General features: G+C 50.5%; 7 non-coding genes across 7 annotated transcripts; all 7 read left to right on the plus strand.

Moving 5' to 3' along the window:
- The first annotated feature begins 2,152 nt into the window (after window positions 1–2,152).
- On the plus strand, window positions 2,153–2,225 carry trnaf-gaa (transfer RNA phenylalanine (anticodon GAA)). The gene has a single exon. It is a non-coding gene; the product is annotated as a tRNA-Phe (tRNA).
- Window positions 2,226–3,401: 1,176 nt separating this feature from the next.
- Window positions 3,402–3,474, plus strand: trnaf-gaa (transfer RNA phenylalanine (anticodon GAA)). The gene has a single exon. It is a non-coding gene; the product is annotated as a tRNA-Phe (tRNA).
- Window positions 3,475–4,650: 1,176 nt separating this feature from the next.
- Window positions 4,651–4,723, plus strand: trnas-gga (transfer RNA serine (anticodon GGA)). The gene has a single exon. It is a non-coding gene; the product is annotated as a tRNA-Ser (tRNA).
- A 2,439-nt stretch (window positions 4,724–7,162) lies between these two features.
- Window positions 7,163–7,235, plus strand: trnaf-gaa (transfer RNA phenylalanine (anticodon GAA)). The gene has a single exon. It is a non-coding gene; the product is annotated as a tRNA-Phe (tRNA).
- A 1,176-nt stretch (window positions 7,236–8,411) lies between these two features.
- On the plus strand, window positions 8,412–8,484 carry trnaf-gaa (transfer RNA phenylalanine (anticodon GAA)). Its single transcript has one exon. It is a non-coding gene; the product is annotated as a tRNA-Phe (tRNA).
- A 3,689-nt stretch (window positions 8,485–12,173) lies between these two features.
- On the plus strand, window positions 12,174–12,246 carry trnaf-gaa (transfer RNA phenylalanine (anticodon GAA)). The gene has a single exon. It is a non-coding gene; the product is annotated as a tRNA-Phe (tRNA).
- A 3,689-nt stretch (window positions 12,247–15,935) lies between these two features.
- trnaf-gaa (transfer RNA phenylalanine (anticodon GAA)) lies at window positions 15,936–16,008 on the plus strand. Its single transcript has one exon. It is a non-coding gene; the product is annotated as a tRNA-Phe (tRNA).
- Window positions 16,009–16,572: the final 564 nt, after the last annotated feature.

Raw genomic sequence — 16,572 nt, forward strand, 5'->3', positions numbered from 1 at the left:
ATCTGCGAACGCACAAAACAGTCTTTGAGTCAGCAACGCGTACATGGTGGCCTTTGCACTCTCTCTATCAAACACTCCCTCGCTCATAAGCTTGCTGACGGCCAGCTGTTCCAGCTTGCAAAAACTGGTGATCCCTGATCGCAATGGAAAGGTTGCAGGAGAGATGCTGACATGCGCATGGCCGCCTGACTTTAGGTTGATTTGAGCGTTCCAGAGGTGCGCCTCAGGAAATCGCTTTGGACTGTCCTTGTTTTCGACACAAGCGGTCACTTCAGAAATGATCGTGCAGAATGACGATGGAAAAGTATTCACAAACAGACTCGGTCGGGTAAACAGTCAGTGACTTGCATGCCGCTTTGGAGATGGTTGCAGAGAACTTGGGAATCCTCAAGCCTGCAGAGTAATAACTGAAGGTTTTAACAGTGGACGGACTGAAGCCGGAGCAGAGGCGATTTGTTCAAATTGTTCCGGTGCATCGGGTTGCTTGCAAAGCAGCTTAGACTGATACTGACCATTTGCAGACGGATGGCATCACGTGCAGCATTTCGAGAGGTAGAGGAGAGATGGGGTGAAGCTGGCGAGACATGTTGACGGTGAACGGAGCACGACGTGGAACTTGTCGAGGACTGGAGGGACCAGTTCCTCGTTGTGCATTTGACGAGCGAGTTGACCAGAGCCAAGCAGTCAACTTCAGAAATGATTGTGCAGAATGAACGACAGTGTAGATATAGACGGTATAAAGAGGCAGCGGCCGAAGCGAACTGTCCGCCGAGAAAACAGGGTGGGAAATTTTGCCGGAAGAAGTTGATGTTGTGAGGAGATTTGGAACAAATACGCTGGGCAAATCCCAAGTGAATGTGGTCGCGAGCAAAGTGCCTGAGCGCGCTGAGCTGGCAGCAGCTGCCGAAATAGCTCAGTTGGGAGAGCGTTAGACTGAAGATCTAAAGGTCCCGGGTTTCGGCAAGTGCAGGACTGCTTGCGCGCTCCCTCCTTTGTTTAGCTGTGATGGAGGCGAGTGAATAAATGTGAAGCTCTGCACCTTTCCTTGCTGGCGAAAGGGTGGTTTGGATTGCTTCTCACCCTCCTTCTGCATGGTGCTCCTGCAGCGATGCTGTGCCTTTTGCTTCCAGTCTCATGGCACATTTCTTCTCATTGGCTCCGTAACGAGCATTCCAAAACAGTCAAATAATCAAATGGACAAACCCTCAATCCTGCACCAATTCAAATTCTCCTACTGTTCATTGACCAACATCTGCGAACGCACAAAACAGTCTTTGAGTCAGCAACGCGTACATGGTGGCCTTTGCACTCTCTCTATCAAACACTCCCTCGCTCATAAGCTTGCTGACGGCCAGCTGTTCCAGCTTGCAAAAACTGGTGATCCCTGATCGCAATGGAAAGGTTGCAGGAGAGATGCTGACATGCGCATGGCCGCCTGACTTTAGGTTGATTTGAGCGTTCCAGAGGTGCGCCTCAGGAAATCGCTTTGGACTGTCCTTGTTTTCGACACAAGCGGTCACTTCAGAAATGATCGTGCAGAATGACGATGGAAAAGTATTCACAAACAGACTCGGTCGGGTAAACAGTCAGTGACTTGCATGCCGCTTTGGAGATGGTTGCAGAGAACTTGGGAATCCTCAAGCCTGCAGAGTAATAACTGAAGGTTTTAACAGTGGACGGACTGAAGCCGGAGCAGAGGCGATTTGTTCAAATTGTTCCGGTGCATCGGGTTGCTTGCAAAGCAGCTTAGACTGATACTGACCATTTGCAGACGGATGGCATCACGTGCAGCATTTCGAGAGGTAGAGGAGAGATGGGGTGAAGCTGGCGAGACATGTTGACGGTGAACGGAGCACGACGTGGAACTTGTCGAGGACTGGAGGGACCAGTTCCTCGTTGTGCATTTGACGAGCGAGTTGACCAGAGCCAAGCAGTCAACTTCAGAAATGATTGTGCAGAATGAACGACAGTGTAGATATAGACGGTATAAAGAGGCAGCGGCCGAAGCGAACTGTCCGCCGAGAAAACAGGGTGGGAAATTTTGCCGGAAGAAGTTGATGTTGTGAGGAGATTTGGAACAAATACGCTGGGCAAATCCCAAGTGAATGTGGTCGCGAGCAAAGTGCCTGAGCGCGCTGAGCTGGCAGCAGCTGCCGAAATAGCTCAGTTGGGAGAGCGTTAGATTGAAGATCTAAAGGTCCCTGGTTCAATCCCGGGTTTCGGCAAGTGCAGGACTGCTTGCGCGCTCCCTCCTTTGTTTAGCTGTGATGGAGGCGAGTGAGTAAATGTGAAGCTCTGCACCTTTCCTTGCTGGCGCAAGGGTGGTTTGGATTGCTTCTCACCCTCCTCCTGCAGCGATGCTGTGCCTTTTGCTTCCAGTCTCATGGCACATTTCTTCTCATTGGCTCCGTAACGAGCATTCCAAAACAGTCAAATAATCAAATGGACAAACCCTCAATCCTGCACCAATTCAAATTCTCCTACTGTTCATTGACCAACATCTGCGAACGCACAAAACAGTCTTTGAGTCAGCAACGCGTACATGGTGGCCTTTGCACTCTCTCTATCAAACACTCCCTCGCTCATAAGCTTGCTGACGGCCAGCTGTTCCAGCTTGCAAAAACTGGTGATCCCTGATCGCAATGGAAAGGTTGCAGGAGAGATGCTGACATGCGCATGGCCGCCTGACTTTAGGTTGATTTGAGCGTTCCAGAGGTGCGCCTCAGGAAATCGCTTTGGACTGTCCTTGTTTTCGACACAAGCGGTCACTTCAGAAATGATCGTGCAGAATGACGATGGAAAAGTATTCACAAACAGACTCGGTCGGGTAAACAGTCAGTGACTTGCATGCCGCTTTGGAGATGGTTGCAGAGAACTTGGGAATCCTCAAGCCTGCAGAGTAATAACTGAAGGTTTTAACAGTGGACGGACTGAAGCCGGAGCAGAGGCGATTTGTTCAAATTGTTCCGGTGCATCAGGTTGCTTGCAAAGCAGCTTAGACTGATACTGACCATTTGCAGACGGATGGCATCACGTGCAGCATTTCGAGAGGTAGAGGAGAGATGGGGTGAAGCTGGCGAGACATGTTGACGGTGAACGGAGCACGACGTGGAACTTGTCGAGGACTGGAGGGACCAGTTCCTCGTTGTGCATTTGACGAGCGAGTTGACCAGAGCCAAGCAGTCAACTTCAGAAATGATTGTGCAGAATGAACGACAGTGTAGATATAGACGGTATAAAGAGGCAGCGGCCGAAGCGAACTGTCCGCCGAGAAAACAGGGTGGGAAATTTTGCCGGAAGAAGTTGATGTTGTGAGGAGATTTGGAACAAATACGCTGGGCAAATCCCAAGTGAATGTGGCCGCGAGCAAAGTGCCTGAGCGCGCTGAGCTGGCAGCAGCTGCCGAAATAGCTCAGTTGGGAGAGCGTTAGACTGAAGATCTAAAGGTCCCTGGTTCAATCCCGGGTTTCGGCAAGTGCAGGACTGCTTGCGCGCTCCCTCCTTTGTTTAGCTGTGATGGAGGCGAGTGAGTAAATGTGAAGCTCTGCACCTTTCCTTGCTGGCGCAAGGGTGGTTTGGATTGCTTCTCACCCTCCTCCTGCAGCGATGCTGTGCCTTTTGCTTCCAGTCTCATGGCACATTTCTTCTCATTGGCTCCGTAACGAGCATTCCAAAACAGTCAAATAATCAAATGGACAAACCCTCAATCCTGCACCAATTCAAATTCTCCTACTGTTCATTGACCAACATCTGCGAACGCACAAAACAGTCTTTGAGTCAGCAACGCGTACATGGTGGCCTTTGCACTCTCTCTATCAAACACTCCCTCGCTCATAAGCTTGCTGACGGCCAGCTGGTCCAGCTTGCAAAAACTGGTGATCCCTGATCGCAATGGAAAGGTTGCAGGAGAGATGCTGACATGCGCATGGCCGCCTGACTTTAGGTTGATTTGAGCGTTCCAGAGGTGCGCCTCAGGAAATCGCTTTGGACTGTCCTTGTTTTCGACACAAGCGGTCACTTCAGAAATGATCGTGCAGAATGACGATGGAAAAGTATTCACAAACAGACTCGGTCGGGTAAACAGTCAGTGACTTGCATGCCGCTTTGGAGATGGTTGCAGAGAACTTGGGAATCCTCAAGCCTGCAGAGTAATAACTGAAGGTTTTAACAGTGGACGGACTGAAGCCGGAGCAGAGGCGATTTGTTCAAATTGTTCCGGTGCATCGGGTTGCTTGCAAAGCAGCTTAGACTGATACTGACCATTTGCAGACGGATGGCATCACGTGCAGCATTTCGAGAGGTAGAGGAGAGATGGGGTGAAGCTGGCGAGACATGTTGACGGTGAACGGAGCACGACGTGGAACTTGTCGAGGACTGGAGGGACCAGTTCCTCGTTGTGCATTTGACGAGCGAGTTGACCAGAGCCAAGCAGTCAACTTCAGAAATGATTGTGCAGAATGAACGACAGTGTAGATATAGACGGTATAAAGAGGCAGCGGCCGAAGCGAACTGTCCGCCGAGAAAACAGGGTGGGAAATTTTGCCGGAAGAAGTTGATGTTGTGAGGAGATTTGGAACAAATACGCTGGGCAAATCCCAAGTGAATGTGGCCGCGAGCAAAGTGCCTGAGCGCACAGAGCTGGCAGCAGCTGCTGAAATAGCTCAGTTGGGAGTGCGTTAGACTGGAGATCTAAAGGTCCCTGGTTCAATCCCGGGTTTCGGCAAGTGCAGGACTGCTTGCGCGCTCCCTCCTTTGTTTAGCTGTGATGGAGGCGAGTGAGTAAATGTGAAGCTCTGCACCTTTCCTTGCTGGCGCAAGGGTGGTTTGGATTGCTTCTCACCCTCCTTCTGCATGGTGCTCCTGCAGCGATGCTGTGCCTTTTGCTTCCAGTCTCATGGCACATTTCTTCTCATTGGCTCCGTAACGAGCATTCCAAAACAGTCAAATAATCAAATGGACAAACCCTCAATCCTGCACCAATTCAAATTCTCCTACTGTTCATTGACCAACATCTGCGAACGCACAAAACAGTCTTTGAGTCAGCAACGCGTACATGGTGGCCTTTGCACTCTCTCTATCAAACACTCCCTCGCTCATAAGCTTGCCGACGGCCAGCTGTTCCAGCTTGCAAAAACTGGTGATCCCTGATCGCAATGGAAAGGTTGCAGGAGAGATGCTGACATGCGCATGGCCGCCTGACTTTAGGTTGATTTGAGCGTTCCAGAGGTGCGCCTCAGGAAATCGCTTTGGACTGTCCTTGTTTTCGACACAAGCGGTCACTTCAGAAATGATCGTGCAGAATGACGATGGAAAAGTATTCACAAACAGACTCGGTCGGGTAAACAGTCAGTGACTTGCATGCCGCTTTGGAGATGGTTGCAGAGAACTTGGGAATCCTCAAGCCTGCAGAGTAATAACTGAAGGTTTTAACAGTGGACGGACTGAAGCCGGAGCAGAGGCGATTTGTTCAAATTGTTCCGGTGCATCGGGTTGCTTGCAAAGCAGCTTAGACTGATACTGACCATTTGCAGACGGATGGCATCACGTGCAGCATTTCGAGAGGTAGAGGAGAGATGGGGTGAAGCTGGCGAGACATGTTGACGGTGAACGGAGCACGACGTGGAACTTGTCGAGGACTGGAGGGACCAGTTCCTCGTTGTGCATTTGACGAGCGAGTTGACCAGAGCCAAGCAGTCAACTTCAGAAATGATTGTGCAGAATGAACGACAGTGTAGATATAGACGGTATAAAGAGGCAGCGGCCGAAGCGAACTGTCCGCCGAGAAAACAGGGTGGGAAATTTTGCCGGAAGAAGTTGATGTTGTGAGGAGATTTGGAACAAATACGCTGGGCAAATCCCAAGTGAATGTGGTCGCGAGCAAAGTGCCTGAGCGCGCTGAGCTGGCAGCAGCTGCCGAAATAGCTCAGTTGGGAGAGCGTTAGACTGAAGATCTAAAGGTCCCGGGTTTCGGCAAGTGCAGGACTGCTTGCGCGCTCCCTCCTTTGTTTAGCTGTGATGGAGGCGAGTGAATAAATGTGAAGCTCTGCACCTTTCCTTGCTGGCGAAAGGGTGGTTTGGATTGCTTCTCACCCTCCTTCTGCATGGTGCTCCTGCAGCGATGCTGTGCCTTTTGCTTCCAGTCTCATGGCACATTTCTTCTCATTGGCTCCGTAACGAGCATTCCAAAACAGTCAAATAATCAAATGGACAAACCCTCAATCCTGCACCAATTCAAATTCTCCTACTGTTCATTGACCAACATCTGCGAACGCACAAAACAGTCTTTGAGTCAGCAACGCGTACATGGTGGCCTTTGCACTCTCTCTATCAAACACTCCCTCGCTCATAAGCTTGCTGACGGCCAGCTGTTCCAGCTTGCAAAAACTGGTGATCCCTGATCGCAATGGAAAGGTTGCAGGAGAGATGCTGACATGCGCATGGCCGCCTGACTTTAGGTTGATTTGAGCGTTCCAGAGGTGCGCCTCAGGAAATCGCTTTGGACTGTCCTTGTTTTCGACACAAGCGGTCACTTCAGAAATGATCGTGCAGAATGACGATGGAAAAGTATTCACAAACAGACTCGGTCGGGTAAACAGTCAGTGACTTGCATGCCGCTTTGGAGATGGTTGCAGAGAACTTGGGAATCCTCAAGCCTGCAGAGTAATAACTGAAGGTTTTAACAGTGGACGGACTGAAGCCGGAGCAGAGGCGATTTGTTCAAATTGTTCCGGTGCATCGGGTTGCTTGCAAAGCAGCTTAGACTGATACTGACCATTTGCAGACGGATGGCATCACGTGCAGCATTTCGAGAGGTAGAGGAGAGATGGGGTGAAGCTGGCGAGACATGTTGACGGTGAACGGAGCACGACGTGGAACTTGTCGAGGACTGGAGGGACCAGTTCCTCGTTGTGCATTTGACGAGCGAGTTGACCAGAGCCAAGCAGTCAACTTCAGAAATGATTGTGCAGAATGAACGACAGTGTAGATATAGACGGTATAAAGAGGCAGCGGCCGAAGCGAACTGTCCGCCGAGAAAACAGGGTGGGAAATTTTGCCGGAAGAAGTTGATGTTGTGAGGAGATTTGGAACAAATACGCTGGGCAAATCCCAAGTGAATGTGGCCGCGAGCAAAGTGCCTGAGCGCACAGAGCTGGCAGCAGCTGCCGAAATAGCTCAGTTGGGAGAGCGTTAGACTGAAGATCTAAAGGTCCCTGGTTCAATCCCGGGTTTCGGCAAGTGCAGGACTGCTTGCGCGCTCCCTCCTTTGTTTAGCTGTGATGGAGGCGAGTGAGTAAATGTGAAGCTCTGCACCTTTCCTTGCTGGCGCAAGGGTGGTTTGGATTGCTTCTCACCCTCCTCCTGCAGCGATGCTGTGCCTTTTGCTTCCAGTCTCATGGCACATTTCTTCTCATTGGCTCCGTAACGAGCATTCCAAAACAGTCAAATAATCAAATGGACAAACCCTCAATCCTGCACCAATTCAAATTCTCCTACTGTTCATTGACCAACATCTGCGAACGCACAAAACAGTCTTTGAGTCAGCAACGCGTACATGGTGGCCTTTGCACTCTCTCTATCAAACACTCCCTCGCTCATAAGCTTGCTGACGGCCAGCTGGTCCAGCTTGCAAAAACTGGTGATCCCTGATCGCAATGGAAAGGTTGCAGGAGAGATGCTGACATGCGCATGGCCGCCTGACTTTAGGTTGATTTGAGCGTTCCAGAGGTGCGCCTCAGGAAATCGCTTTGGACTGTCCTTGTTTTCGACACAAGCGGTCACTTCAGAAATGATCGTGCAGAATGACGATGGAAAAGTATTCACAAACAGACTCGGTCGGGTAAACAGTCAGTGACTTGCATGCCGCTTTGGAGATGGTTGCAGAGAACTTGGGAATCCTCAAGCCTGCAGAGTAATAACTGAAGGTTTTAACAGTGGACGGACTGAAGCCGGAGCAGAGGCGATTTGTTCAAATTGTTCCGGTGCATCGGGTTGCTTGCAAAGCAGCTTAGACTGATACTGACCATTTGCAGACGGATGGCATCACGTGCAGCATTTCGAGAGGTAGAGGAGAGATGGGGTGAAGCTGGCGAGACATGTTGACGGTGAACGGAGCACGACGTGGAACTTGTCGAGGACTGGAGGGACCAGTTCCTCGTTGTGCATTTGACGAGCGAGTTGACCAGAGCCAAGCAGTCAACTTCAGAAATGATTGTGCAGAATGAACGACAGTGTAGATATAGACGGTATAAAGAGGCAGCGGCCGAAGCGAACTGTCCGCCGAGAAAACAGGGTGGGAAATTTTGCCGGAAGAAGTTGATGTTGTGAGGAGATTTGGAACAAATACGCTGGGCAAATCCCAAGTGAATGTGGCCGCGAGCAAAGTGCCTGAGCGCACAGAGCTGGCAGCAGCTGCCGAAATAGCTCAGTTGGGAGAGCGTTAGACTGAAGATCTAAAAGTCCCTGGTTCAATCCCGGGTTTCGGCAAGTGCAGGACTGCTTGCGCGCTCCCTCCTTTGTTTAGCTGTGATGGAGGCGAGTGAGTAAATGTGAAGCTCTGCACCTTTCCTTGCTGGTGCAAGGGTGGTTTGGATTGCTTCTCACCCTCCTTCTGCATGGTGCTCCTGCAGCGATGCTGTGCCTTTTGCTTCCAGTCTCATGGCACATTTCTTCTCATTGGCTCCGTAACGAGCATTCCAAAACAGTCAAATAATCAAATGGACAAACCCTCAATCCTGCACCAATTCAAATTCTCCTACTGTTCATTGACCAACATCTGCGAACGCACAAAACAGTCTTTGAGTCAGCAACGCGTACATGGTGGCCTTTGCACTCTCTCTATCAAACACTCCCTCGCTCATAAGCTTGCTGACGGCCAGCTGTTCCAGCTTGCAAAAACTGGTGATCCCTGATCGCAATGGAAAGGTTGCAGGAGAGATGCTGACATGCGCATGGCCGCCTGACTTTAGGTTGATTTGAGCGTTCCAGAGGTGCGCCTCAGGAAATCGCTTTGGACTGTCCTTGTTTTCGACACAAGCGGTCACTTCAGAAATGATCGTGCAGAATGACGATGGAAAAGTATTCACAAACAGACTCGGTCGGGTAAACAGTCAGTGACTTGCATGCCGCTTTGGAGATGGTTGCAGAGAACTTGGGAATCCTCAAGCCTGCAGAGTAATAACTGAAGGTTTTAACAGTGGACGGACTGAAGCCGGAGCAGAGGCGATTTGTTCAAATTGTTCCGGTGCATCGGGTTGCTTGCAAAGCAGCTTAGACTGATACTGACCATTTGCAGACGGATGGCATCACGTGCAGCATTTCGAGAGGTAGAGGAGAGATGGGGTGAAGCTGGCGAGACATGTTGACGGTGAACGGAGCACGACGTGGAACTTGTCGAGGACTGGAGGGACCAGTTCCTCGTTGTGCATTTGACGAGCGAGTTGACCAGAGCCAAGCAGTCAACTTCAGAAATGATTGTGCAGAATGAACGACAGTGTAGATATAGACGGTATAAAGAGGCAGCGGCCGAAGCGAACTGTCCGCCGAGAAAACAGGGTGGGAAATTTTGCCGGAAGAAGTTGATGTTGTGAGGAGATTTGGAACAAATACGCTGGGCAAATCCCAAGTGAATGTGGTCGCGAGCAAAGTGCCTGAGCGCGCTGAGCTGGCAGCAGCTGCCGAAATAGCTCAGTTGGGAGAGCGTTAGACTGAAGATCTAAAGGTCCCGGGTTTCGGCAAGTGCAGGACTGCTTGCGTGCTCCCTCCTTTGTTTAGCTGTGATGGAGGCGAGTGAATAAATGTGAAGCTCTGCACCTTTCCTTGCTGGCGAAAGGGTGGTTTGGATTGCTTCTCATCCTCCTTCTGCATGGTGCTCCTGCAGCGATGCTGTGCCTTTTGCTTCCAGTCTCATGGCACATTTCTTCTCATTGGCTCCGTAACGAGCATTCCAAAACAGTCAAATAATCAAATGGACAAACCCTCAATCCTGCACCAATTCAAATTCTCCTACTGTTCATTGACCAACATCTGCGAACGCACAAAACAGTCTTTGAGTCAGCAACGCGTACATGGTGGCCTTTGCACTCTCTCTATCAAACACTCCCTCGCTCATAAGCTTGCTGACGGCCAGCTGTTCCAGCTTGCAAAAACTGGTGATCCCTGATCGCAATGGAAAGGTTGCAGGAGAGATGCTGACATGCGCATGGCCGCCTGACTTTAGGTTGATTTGAGCGTTCCAGAGGTGCGCCTCAGGAAATCGCTTTGGACTGTCCTTGTTTTCGACACAAGCGGTCACTTCAGAAATGATCGTGCAGAATGACGATGGAAAAGTATTCACAAACAGACTCGGTCGGGTAAACAGTCAGTGACTTGCATGCCGCTTTGGAGATGGTTGCAGAGAACTTGGGAATCCTCAAGCCTGCAGAGTAATAACTGAAGGTTTTAACAGTGGACGGACTGAAGCCGGAGCAGAGGCGATTTGTTCAAATTGTTCCGGTGCATCGGGTTGCTTGCAAAGCAGCTTAGACTGATACTGACCATTTGCAGACGGATGGCATCACGTGCAGCATTTCGAGAGGTAGAGGAGAGATGGGGTGAAGCTGGCGAGACATGTTGACGGTGAACGGAGCACGACGTGGAACTTGTCGAGGACTGGAGGGACCAGTTCCTCGTTGTGCATTTGACGAGCGAGTTGACCAGAGCCAAGCAGTCAACTTCAGAAATGATTGTGCAGAATGAACGACAGTGTAGATATAGACGGTATAAAGAGGCAGCGGCCGAAGCGAACTGTCCGCCGAGAAAACAGGGTGGGAAATTTTGCCGGAAGAAGTTGATGTTGTGAGGAGATTTGGAACAAATACGCTGGGCAAATCCCAAGTGAATGTGGTCGCGAGCAAAGTGCCTGAGCGCGCTGAGCTGGCAGCAGCTGCCGAAATAGCTCAGTTGGGAGAGCGTTAGACTGAAGATCTAAAGGTCCCGGGTTTCGGCAAGTGCAGGACTGCTTGCGCGCTCCCTCCTTTGTTTAGCTGTGATGGAGGCGAGTGAATAAATGTGAAGCTCTGCACCTTTCCTTGCTGGCGAAAGGGTGGTTTGGATTGCTTCTCACCCTCCTTCTGCATGGTGCTCCTGCAGCGATGCTGTGCCTTTTGCTTCCAGTCTCATGGCACATTTCTTCTCATTGGCTCCGTAACGAGCATTCCAAAACAGTCAAATAATCAAATGGACAAACCCTCAATCCTGCACCAATTCAAATTCTCCTACTGTTCATTGACCAACATCTGCGAACGCACAAAACAGTCTTTGAGTCAGCAACGCGTACATGGTGGCCTTTGCACTCTCTCTATCAAACACTCCCTCGCTCATAAGCTTGCTGACGGCCAGCTGTTCCAGCTTGCAAAAACTGGTGATCCCTGATCGCAATGGAAAGGTTGCAGGAGAGATGCTGACATGCGCATGGCCGCCTGACTTTAGGTTGATTTGAGCGTTCCAGAGGTGCGCCTCAGGAAATCGCTTTGGACTGTCCTTGTTTTCGACACAAGCGGTCACTTCAGAAATGATCGTGCAGAATGACGATGGAAAAGTATTCACAAACAGACTCGGTCGGGTAAACAGTCAGTGACTTGCATGCCGCTTTGGAGATGGTTGCAGAGAACTTGGGAATCCTCAAGCCTGCAGAGTAATAACTGAAGGTTTTAACAGTGGACGGACTGAAGCCGGAGCAGAGGCGATTTGTTCAAATTGTTCCGGTGCATCGGGTTGCTTGCAAAGCAGCTTAGACTGATACTGACCATTTGCAGACGGATGGCATCACGTGCAGCATTTCGAGAGGTAGAGGAGAGATGGGGTGAAGCTGGCGAGACATGTTGACGGTGAACGGAGCACGACGTGGAACTTGTCGAGGACTGGAGGGACCAGTTCCTCGTTGTGCATTTGACGAGCGAGTTGACCAGAGCCAAGCAGTCAACTTCAGAAATGATTGTGCAGAATGAACGACAGTGTAGATATAGACGGTATAAAGAGGCAGCGGCCGAAGCGAACTGTCCGCCGAGAAAACAGGGTGGGAAATTTTGCCGGAAGAAGTTGATGTTGTGAGGAGATTTGGAACAAATACGCTGGGCAAATCCCAAGTGAATGTGGCCGCGAGCAAAGTGCCTGAGCGCACAGAGCTGGCAGCAGCTGCTGAAATAGCTCAGTTGGGAGAGCGTTAGACTGAAGATCTAAAGGTCCCTGGTTCAATCCCGGGTTTCGGCAAGTGCAGGACTGCTTGCGCGCTCCCTCCTTTGTTTAGCTGTGATGGAGGCGAGTGAGTAAATGTGAAGCTCTGCACCTTTCCTTGCTGGCGCAAGGGTGGTTTGGATTGCTTCTCACCCTCCTTCTGCATGGTGCTCCTGCAGCGATGCTGTGCCTTTTGCTTCCAGTCTCATGGCACATTTCTTCTCATTGGCTCCGTAACGAGCATTCCAAAACAGTCAAATAATCAAATGGACAAACCCTCAATCCTGCACCAATTCAAATTCTCCTACTGTTCATTGACCAACATCTGCGAACGCACAAAACAGTCTTTGAGTCAGCAACGCGTACATGGTGGCCTTTGCACTCTCTCTATCAAACACTCCCTCGCTCATAAGCTTGCTGACGGCCAGCTGTTCCAGCTTGCAAAAACTGGTGATCCCTGATCGCAATGGAAAGGTTGCAGGAGAGATGCTGACATGCGCATGGCCGCCTGACTTTAGGTTGATTTGAGCGTTCCAGAGGTGCGCCTCAGGAAATCGCTTTGGACTGTCCTTGTTTTCGACACAAGCGGTCACTTCAGAAATGATCGTGCAGAATGACGATGGAAAAGTATTCACAAACAGACTCGGTCGGGTAAACAGTCAGTGACTTGCATGCCGCTTTGGAGATGGTTGCAGAGAACTTGGGAATCCTCAAGCCTGCAGAGTAATAACTGAAGGTTTTAACAGTGGACGGACTGAAGCCGGAGCAGAGGCGATTTGTTCAAATTGTTCCGGTGCATCGGGTTGCTTGCAAAGCAGCTTAGACTGATACTGACCATTTGCAGACGGATGGCATCACGTGCAGCATTTCGAGAGGTAGAGGAGAGATGGGGTGAAGCTGGCGAGACATGTTGACGGTGAACGGAGCACGACGTGGAACTTGTCGAGGACTGGAGGGACCAGTTCCTCGTTGTGCATTTGACGAGCGAGTTGACCAGAGCCAAGCAGTCAACTTCAGAAATGATTGTGCAGAATGAACGACAGTGTAGATATAGACGGTATAAAGAGGCAGCGGCCGAAGCGAACTGTCCGCCGAGAAAACAGGGTGGGAAATTTTGCCGGAAGAAGTTGATGTTGTGAGGAGATTTGGAACAAATACGCTGGGCAAATCCCAAGTGAATGTGGTCGCGAGCAAAGTGCCTGAGCGCGCTGAGCTGGCAGCAGCTGCCGAAATAGCTCAGTTGGGAGAGCGTTAGACTGAAGATCTAAAGGTCCCGGGTTTCGGCAAGTGCAGGACTGCTTGCGCGCTCCCTCCTTTGTTTAGCTGTGATGGAGGCGAGTGAATAAATGTGAAGCTCTGCACCTTTCCTTGCTGGCGAAAGGGTGGTTTGGATTGCTTCTCATCCTCCTTCTGCATGGTGCTCCTGCAGCGATGCTGTGCCTTTTGCTTCCAGTCTCATGGCACATTTCTTCTCATTGGCTCCGTAACGAGCATTCCAAAACAGTCAAATAATCAAATGGACAAACCCTCAATCCTGCACCAATTCAAATTCTCCTACTGTTCATTGACCAACATCTGCGAACGCACAAAACAGTCTTTGAGTCAGCAACGCGTACATGGTGGCCTTTGCACTCTCTCTATCAAACACTCCCTCGCTCATAAGCTTGCTGACGGCCAGCTGTTCCAGCTTGCAAAAACTGGTGATCCCTGATCGCAATGGAAAGGTTGCAGGAGAGATGCTGACATGCGCATGGCCGCCTGACTTTAGGTTGATTTGAGCGTTCCAGAGGTGCGCCTCAGGAAATCGCTTTGGACTGTCCTTGTTTTCGACACAAGCGGTCACTTCAGAAATGATCGTGCAGAATGACGATGGAAAAGTATTCACAAACAGACTCGGTCGGGTAAACAGTCAGTGACTTGCATGCCGCTTTGGAGATGGTTGCAGAGAACTTGGGAATCCTCAAGCCTGCAGAGTAATAACTGAAGGTTTTAACAGTGGACGGACTGAAGCCGGAGCAGAGGCGATTTGTTCAAATTGTTCCGGTGCATCGGGTTGCTTGCAAAGCAGCTTAGACTGATACTGACCATTTGCAGACGGATGGCATCACGTGCAGCATTTCGAGAGGTAGAGGAGAGATGGGGTGAAGCTGGCGAGACATGTTGACGGTGAACGGAGCACGACGTGGAACTTGTCGAGGACTGGAGGGACCAGTTCCTCGTTGTGCATTTGACGAGCGAGTTGACCAGAGCCAAGCAGTCAACTTCAGAAATGATTGTGCAGAATGAACGACAGTGTAGATATAGACGGTATAAAGAGGCAGCGGCCGAAGCGAACTGTCCGCCGAGAAAACAGGGTGGGAAATTTTGCCGGAAGAAGTTGATGTTGTGAGGAGATTTGGAACAAATACGCTGGGCAAATCCCAAGTGAATGTGGTCGCGAGCAAAGTGCCTGAGCGCGCTGAGCTGGCAGCAGCTGCCGAAATAGCTCAGTTGGGAGAGCGTTAGACTGAAGATCTAAAGGTCCCGGGTTTCGGCAAGTGCAGGACTGCTTGCGCGCTCCCTCCTTTGTTTAGCTGTGATGGAGGCGAGTGAATAAATGTGAAGCTCTGCACCTTTCCTTGCTGGCGAAAGGGTGGTTTGGATTGCTTCTCACCCTCCTTCTGCATGGTGCTCCTGCAGCGATGCTGTGCCTTTTGCTTCCAGTCTCATGGCACATTTCTTCTCATTGGCTCCGTAACGAGCATTCCAAAACAGTCAAATAATCAAATGGACAAACCCTCAATCCTGCACCAATTCAAATTCTCCTACTGTTCATTGACCAACATCTGCGAACGCACAAAACAGTCTTTGAGTCAGCAACGCGTACATGGTGGCCTTTGCACTCTCTCTATCAAACACTCCCTCGCTCATAAGCTTGCTGACGGCCAGCTGGTCCAGCTTGCAAAAACTGGTGATCCCTGATCGCAATGGAAAGGTTGCAGGAGAGATGCTGACATGCGCATGGCCGCCTGACTTTAGGTTGATTTGAGCGTTCCAGAGGTGCGCCTCAGGAAATCGCTTTGGACTGTCCTTGTTTTCGACACAAGCGGTCACTTCAGAAATGATCGTGCAGAATGACGATGGAAAAGTATTCACAAACAGACTCGGTCGGGTAAACAGTCAGTGACTTGCATGCCGCTTTGGAGATGGTTGCAGAGAACTTGGGAATCCTCAAGCCTGCAGAGTAATAACTGAAGGTTTTAACAGTGGACGGACTGAAGCCGGAGCAGAGGCGATTTGTTCAAATTGTTCCGGTGCATCGGGTTGCTTGCAAAGCAGCTTAGACTGATACTGACCATTTGCAGACGGATGGCATCACGTGCAGCATTTCGAGAGGTAGAGGAGAGATGGGGTGAAGCTGGCGAGACATGTTGACGGTGAACGGAGCACGACGTGGAACTTGTCGAGGACTGGAGGGACCAGTTCCTCGTTGTGCATTTGACGAGCGAGTTGACCAGAGCCAAGCAGTCAACTTCAGAAATGATTGTGCAGAATGAACGACAGTGTAGATATAGACGGTATAAAGAGGCAGCGGCCGAAGCGAACTGTCCGCCGAGAAAACAGGGTGGGAAATTTTGCCGGAAGAAGTTGATGTTGTGAGGAGATTTGGAACAAATACGCTGGGCAAATCCCAAGTGAATGTGGCCGCGAGCAAAGTGCCTGAGCGCACAGAGCTGGCAGCAGCTGCTGAAATAGCTCAGTTGGGAGAGCGTTAGACTGAAGATCTAAAGGTCCCTGGTTCAATCCCGGGTTTCGGCAAGTGCAGGACTGCTTGCGCGCTCCCTCCTTTGTTTAGCTGTGATGGAGGCGAGTGAGTAAATGTGAAGCTCTGCACCTTTCCTTGCTGGCGCAAGGGTGGTTTGGATTGCTTCTCACCCTCCTTCTGCATGGTGCTCCTGCAGCGATGCTGTGCCTTTTGCTTCCAGTCTCATGGCACATTTCTTCTCATTGGCTCCGTAACGAGCATTCCAAAACAGTCAAATAATCAAATGGACAAACCCTCAATCCTGCACCAATTCAAATTCTCCTACTGTTCATTGACCAACATCTGCGAACGCACAAAACAGTCTTTGAGTCAGCAACGCGTACATGGTGGCCTTTGCACTCTCTCTATCAAACACTCCCTCGCTCATAAGCTTGCTGACGGCCAGCTGTTCCAGCTTGCAAAAACTGGTGATCCCTGATCGCAATGGAAAGGTTGCAGGAGAGATGCTGACATGCGCATGGCCGCCTGACTTTAGGTTGATTTGAGCGTTCCAGAGGTGCGCCTCAGGAAATCGCTTTGGACTGTCCTTGTTTTCGACACAAGCGGTCACTTCAGAA

The sequence above is a fragment of the Chiloscyllium plagiosum genome, unplaced genomic scaffold, assembly GCF_037043375.1.
Source record: "Chiloscyllium plagiosum isolate Xiang-an unplaced genomic scaffold, Cpla_swu_hap1 HiC_scaffold_14, whole genome shotgun sequence".
Taxonomy (NCBI): Eukaryota; Metazoa; Chordata; class Chondrichthyes; order Orectolobiformes; family Hemiscylliidae; genus Chiloscyllium; species Chiloscyllium plagiosum.